The 7,500-nt window shown below is 38.4% G+C and overlaps 1 pseudogene; it reads left to right on the top strand.

Annotated features, from left to right (window-relative positions):
• The window catches only part of LOC115816405 (sialoadhesin-like), a 185,235-nt pseudogene that overhangs the window by 176,038 nt on the left and 1,697 nt on the right, over positions 1-7,500 (top strand).

Raw genomic sequence — 7,500 nt, forward strand, 5'->3', positions numbered from 1 at the left:
CACATAGTTGAAGCCAATTTAAGAGCTATAAACTTTTCACCTTTTTGATGAGACTCAGTGGTGTGGTGAGTTACTGTTGTTTTCTATATGTTTTAGTGATAAATGTATGTAATCAGTAAGTGCATTAATGTTCTTAAGTGAACAGTCTCCATTGTGAGTAAACAATACCATGATTTACTTTGGTTCCTCTGACCCAGATCTGATCAGAACATGTCAGACACTCCTTTTTCTCCCTGTTCAGACTGACATATTCAACAAAATGTGTGGTGGTGTTAGAAGGTTTATCAGAGAAAACTGCATGTTCTCATTTCTGCGCTGTTAAAGACACTTAACAAATCATCTTCTGCTTTAGGATTTTACTCTGTTTTCTCCCAGTTTAATGTGTCTAATACCCTGCACTGTCTCAATTCTCTATGTTTGCCTGACCCCTGTACCAATCTAGAAAGATGTAGAATCATGTATGAGTCCTCTGATACATACAAAATCAGTCACTGTTGGTTTTCACCAGTCAGTGTACAACTTAAGTACACATGGGACTGTATGTGTGTAGAAGTCAATGCTACACCCCTGGGTTCATGGCCCTGTAGGCAGAGACATAACTAATATTAGCACGTATTGAAAAGTGAATATACACAAAGAAAGGTTATGTATTAGTGATATATAAAGGCATGTGCCCTGTCAGGGAGATCATCCCATAACATGACCAAATGTGCTCTTAGTGATGATCCATCCATGTGTGTGTGTGTGTGTATGTGTGTGCGTGTGTGAGTGAGTGAGTGCGTGTGTGTTTGTGTGTGTTTGTGTGTGTGTGTGGGTGGGTGAAAGAGAGTATGATGTCTGCAGTTCAATTTTCACTTTGTTCTACGTAAGCAAGGGGGCGTGCGGTCAAGTAAAGTGCTTCACAACCAAAGTCCCTGTAAAGGCCACTGCCTTAGCCCTTAGAAAGTGGAGTCACTGCCGTAAACACAAAACAAAAAAAAAAGAATGTTCTGCTCTATTTACTCTTCATTCAGGTAGTGCTTATGCAGCTGTTGGGTACTGTGTTTCCAAAATATCCCTTTACATTTAGATGGTCCATATGGAAGTGTTAATCTCTACCTAATGTGTATATAGAATTAACCTCACCTTAAAGTGAAAATCAGTGCTAGTCTCTGCTGACTGTAGCAAAATACTGCATCAAATTTGTTAGTAATGTTATCCATTTTACTTACATTAATTGCGACAGAAATCTGTCTAATTAATTGTGAGATGTGCAAAAGCATTTGTTGTTATAATCTATATTGCATGTATTTCCATAAACAGCGTCTAAAAGTTCTCTAATATTTTCTATTAGCAGAACTGTGGAGTGAAGGATTAAATAGTTATAGGATTCCATACAGAAAAGCACACTGAGGATTGCATATAAAGCAATAGTTGAATGAATAGCACATTCAAAAATTTGTATTGATGAATGTAAATATTCACACTAAAAGACATGGAGTTGTGAACTACAAATGTATTCCAAAAAGATTCATCGATGTGTTGTTCTGATGATGTTGCTTTGTCCATTGGTCAAGTCTATTAAATATTGTAATGACAGAATTGAGCAGAATTTTCAGAGCATCTTTTTAATGACTGTTTCAGGACTGGATATTTGTGTTAAATATTAAATATTAAATCATATTTACACAAGGTTTACTTGACCATGATCAGAGGAAGAAAAAAAAAACGCCTGAATCATATAGAGACATGACAGCGTAGTTATAATGAATCTAATCAGTATCATACAGAGATAAGACAGTGTAGTTATAATGAATCTATTCAGTATCATATAGAGATAAGACAGTGTAATTAAAGGTCAAATGTATCTGCTGTGTTCTAAGTGTCTCTGTCTGTGTTTTAGTGCTGAGTTCACTCTTCTACTCTGGACAAACTCAAGGTAATAAAAATAATTCAGAATCATCATTATCAGATACAGACAGTACCATTGTTTAGCAAGCATATGATGTGAGCTGTGTTTTTCCTACTAAGACGGTTTCATTACAGCATCCATGTTAGTTAAGCATCTTTGTGCTCATAAAATTCTGGAATTGCATTTTTTTATCTGGTTCCTGCAGAAAAACTCAAACCTTTACTGACTCTGCATCCTCAGTGGACTCAGATATTCAGTGGAGAGACAGTGACACTCAAATGTGAAATTCCTGGAGCAAATTACATTGACTTGACGTATATCTGGCGTAAAGACGATGATGCGAACTCAGATTACAAAGACACAGACAATAAATTTACAATCGGTCCTGTAAAAACATCTCACAGTGGCATTTATGCATGTATAGCACGTCTATATAGCAATGACATCTCTGACTGGAGCGATCGTGTGACTCTCACTGTGACAGGTAAGTGATCATCTCTGGTATCATCAGTGTTTCTTCATTTACTGTTGTATCAGAATAAAATCATTACATATATTAATATGCACTGTGAAATGATTTAGACAGGCTCTTAAATGATCAGAACAAACTAATGTAACTTTGAGTGACTGATTTCACAGTGCAGGCTGTGTGTTTTTTTAGTACAGAGACTCAAGACCTCTTGTCTCTACTGTTTTATAAATCATATGTTTAGATGTGAGTCATTGGCAGGTGTGTAACTCATGAAAGGAAATTCCAGATGCCTAAAAACAATCATAATAACCAATCAGTTTTATGTAATAACAATCATCAACAAATATTTAGCCCTGACATAAATTATAAGAACACATTGTAAGTCAGTAAGTGATGAATCCAAATCTGTCTCATATGCAGCATAGACTCTGAGTTTTAATATTGTAATATTAAATGTTATTAGACAAATCAAATTTTAACTTCACCAACATGACTTTAAGCAAAAACAGGAAATACTAAATGCCTCCATTCAAAACTATTGATGTGTGACATAGAAATAGAGCATGATTTTATGGTTAATATTTTACAGACAAATACTCATACTGTATTTCTGAGCGATAACAGTGAGTGAGTTTCATATGTTGCATGTGAAGTATTTTTCTAACATTTTTCATCATTGGCACAGACTTACCATCAGCTACGCTGACAGTAAAACCAGAGACCACTGTGTACACTGGAGAGACAGTCACTCTGAAGTGTGAGATAAAGACTGAAAGTGGATGGAGATATAAGTGGTATAAAGGCAGTTCTCTCATTAGATTGTCTACATCTGAACATCACACTGTAAATGGAGACACACTGATCATCAGAGGAGCTGTTGAATCTGATGAGGGTCAGTACTGGTGTGAGGGAGAGAGAGACAACAGACCCACATCCTCACAGCTAGGCAGTCCTGTCATTCTCACTGTTAGAGGTGAGTAAAGTGTGTGTTACTCTGACATGTGTGTTATATCTGTGATGGACTGGCATCATTTAGCATACTGCCGACACAGCCAACTAAAACACACTTAAACATGAACATAGCATGTAAAAACTATACATAAAGGCTTTAAGGAAATGTCTTTTATCCTGAATATCATACTTCGTGTTATAGTTGTGTATGTTCTAGAATATAAGCGGAAAGAAAACACGAACAACAACAACAAGATAAATAAGTAATCACACCTCTATATGAGCTACAGAGACGTCTGGCAAAACTCTCTCTTATATTGAGTTTTATTCGCAGTCCAGTGACTTTTGTCACGTGTCTAGAGTTTGTGTTCCTTTTCCCAGTGTACATACCGGCAAAGAAAAAAACAAACAAAAAAAACAAAAACAAAACAAAACAAACAAACAAACAAAAAAAAAACACCTGCAATACCTGCCAGTTATATTATGATAATGAATGTTTGCAGTGGATATGTTGGAAACAGTCTGTACAGGTTTCCCACTTCTCTACTTTTATACAGATTTACACACAGCTACACTGACTGTAAAACCAGAGAGTCCTGTGTACACTGGAGAGACAGTCAGTCTGAAGTGTGTGATAAGGTCTGGGAGGAACTGGAGATATAAGTGGTATAAAGGCAGCACTCAGACTGCAGTGTCTCAGTCTAACGGTTCCACTATAACTGGAGACACATTGACCATCAGAGCAGCTGCTGTAACTGACCAGGATCAGTACTGGTGTCAGGGAGAGAGTGATGACAGATCCTACATCCTCACAGAGAAGCAACACTGTTCACTCTGACTGTGAGAGGTGAGTGATTAAATGTGATACAGACTTAAAGGACAGTATGATATTTCTCACAGTGTAGAGTCTGAACTATTCATTATTCTCCTACAGGATCAAAACCAAAACCTCAACTCACCTCCAGTCTCAAAGGAGCAGTACTGAGAGGAAACTCAGTTACTCTGAGCTGTAAACTGGACCAGTCCACAGGATGGGTGTTTTACTGGTACAGACACACACAGGACTCTTCAGCACTGACACACACTGATAAAGAGTCCTACACAATCAGTTCTGTTACAGACTCTGATGGAGGACAGTACTGGTGCAGAGCTGGAAGAGGAAACCCAGTCTACTACACACAATACAGTGATGCAGTCTGGGTAATTGTTACAGGTGAATATTTCCACTCAGTTATATGGACATGGATATGATGTATTTCGGGAATATACTGAGTTTGAGTTTTATTGTCTCTGTAGAGTTTAGATGTGTCACTCTCTGTTCAGAGTTTGTTTTATATTTGTGTGCTTTACATTAGTGTGGTATGTATTTTATTCTACAGTGAGACCAAAGGCTGTTGTGATCCTACAGTCTGATAAACAGACATTCAGAGGAGAGACTGTCACTCTCAGATGTCAAATACAGGGAGAGAGAGACACTGACTGGGAATACAGCTGGTATAAGAAGAGTTCTTCACTCAGTCCTGTCAGTGAAGATCAGGAATACATAATCAGCCCCGTTTCTGAGTCCGATAGTGGTGAATACACCTGTAGAGGAAAACACAGAAGAGACTCACAGAACTCAGAAATGAGTGATGCTGTAGCACTGACTGTGTCATTAGGTGAGTGTGTGAGGTTAGAGGAAATTAAGCAACATTGTTAATGTTCATGTTCATAGGAGATAATACAGTGTTTGCAGTGTCAGCTGAACACAATACATTTACTTATTATAGGACATACTGTAATTATTTTTTTCTCTACTCTAAAAGACAAAGCCCAGTCAGTTGTGAGTGCCTCTCCAAAGATGTGGTTGACTGAAGGAGACTCAGTGACTCTGAGCTGTGAGGTTAAAGACTCCTCTACAGGCTGGACATTCTTCTGGTACAGAGTCATTCCCTACAGATCTGGGTTACTCAGGGTTCATTCTAACTCTGTAGAACTCCTCTCAGACAGCAGCAGAGGAGCTGGAGGCTCCTACACTCTCAGCCCTGCTGCTCTTAAACACACAGGAGTTTATGTGTGCAGAGCACAGAGAGGAAACCCAGTCTATTACTCAGAGTACAGCACAACACAGCCACTGTGGGTCACTGGTGAGTCAACTGATTGATTGAATGGCTGACTGATTGATTGACTGACTGGCTCTACTTTGTTGTCAGTTCTGTGATTGTCTCTTTTTTCTGTTTGTTTGTTTGTTCTGTTTGTTTTTTTCTTTTTGTTGGTTGGTTTCTTGTCTTTTAATCAAATGTGTGATTCAGAATATCACATGTTCATTTTTGTTTCTGTTTTATACATCAGGTCTCTCCCCTCCAGCCTCTCTGATCATCAGTCCCAACAGAACTCAACACTTTACATCCGATTCTCTCTCACTGAGCTGTGAGGTACAGAGTGACTCTACTGGATGGACAGTGAGACGATACACAGATAATGGAGAGGTGTCAGACTGTTCATCAGACTGGGGATCAGTAACAGGATCTACATGTAGCATCAGCTCCCTCCAGTCATTAGACAGTGGAGTGTACTGGTGTCAGTCTGACTCTGGAGGGAACAGTAATCCTCTCAACATAACCGTGATCAGTGAGTCTCAACAGTCATATTTAAAACATACCTGTGAAAAATGATTTGTCCTCATTAGAGATAACTAACAGTGTTTTGTAATTAGTGGTTATTAGGAGTGTAATGGTACACAGAAGCCACGGTTCAGTTTCACACCACGGTTTGGACATCACGGTTCAGTACAAGTACGGTATGGCAGGAAAAAAAAAACAACAAAAGGCTAGGTTTCTTTCATTTATTTCGACCAACACTAAGGGAAGTTACAGTTTGTTCCACGTAATGTCGTATAGCGCCCACCACTTTGTGACTAAAGTCCTTTCTGTAAGAACATGTGTAACAAATCATTTTATTAATGCTTGTTTCACGTAATGTCGGATAACCCCCCCCCCCCCCCCCCCCCCCCCCCCCCCCACCCCCGCCACACACGCACACACACACATTCAGACCTCATAAAACTATTACCCCAGAGATGATGTAACTTTTAAAATGGTTATGAAGTGTCCATATTGAAAGCATTATTGTAATATTGTAATATATTAATATTATCTATATTAAAATCATTAATGTTTGCTCTGTTCCATAGATGGTGATGTAATCCTGGAGAGTCCTGTCCATCCTGTTACTGAGGGAGACACTTTGACTCTGCGCTGTAGATATCGATATGACCCCTCAGACCTCAGAGCTGATTTCTATAAAGATGGATTAGTCTTCCAGAATCAGACTACAGGAGAGATGACCATCCCTACTGTCTCAAAGTCAGATGAGGGTCTCTATTGGTGTAAACAACCAAAGAGAGGAGAGTCACCAAAGAGCTGGATCACTGTTACAGTCACTGTCAGATGTGAGATCGTAATATTTTTTAATCTGTTCCTAACTCCAATATGATACTGAAATAGTGTAGGTATATAACTAGTGTGTGTGTGTGTGTGTGTGTGTGTGTGTGTGTGTGTGTGAACAGACTCAGTTTCAGGTGGTGGATCCTCTGCTGTAACAGTATTAGTGGTGGTGGGACTGGGTGTTGCCTTTGTGTTCATCATTCTACTTATCCTGCTTTATTGCTCGAAAAAAAGAGATGGTACCTGCACTTTTTACATCCAATTGTAAAAATATTTTCTCATGCCTTAATGCTTTAAAATCAGGTCATTTCAATGTGTTTTCTCTACATGCTTACCCACTCATGTGAGGAAATGTAGAATAACAATAACAATTTAAGTCAATAATTGCTTTTAATGTATATAATAATTCACATTTCTTTCACATTTCATTCAAGGTTACTGCTTCAACCATATATGCTTGTAAGTATACGATTCTGCATGAACTTTCCTTACACTATACACCTGTAATTAACTGCTGTGCATGTTAGTGATCTTTGTCTCTCTATAGAAGTAAAAACAGCACCAATCAGAACAGCAGCAGTCAGATTTCAAACCAGGATCAGAACCAGACAGGGGGAGGAGTGGAGACAGGAAATATGACACTGCAGTCTGGTCAGTATAACATCACTATTGTTTCTCTTTTAATAGGAATTTTATCATTTCAAATGTTTAACATAGTGTCTTCCTTTTTTGTCAGTAATAAAGAAAAAAAAAAGAATCTT

This window comes from Chanos chanos, chromosome 7, assembly GCF_902362185.1.
Source record: "Chanos chanos chromosome 7, fChaCha1.1, whole genome shotgun sequence".
In the NCBI taxonomy this organism is placed as follows: domain Eukaryota; kingdom Metazoa; phylum Chordata; class Actinopteri; order Gonorynchiformes; family Chanidae; genus Chanos; species Chanos chanos.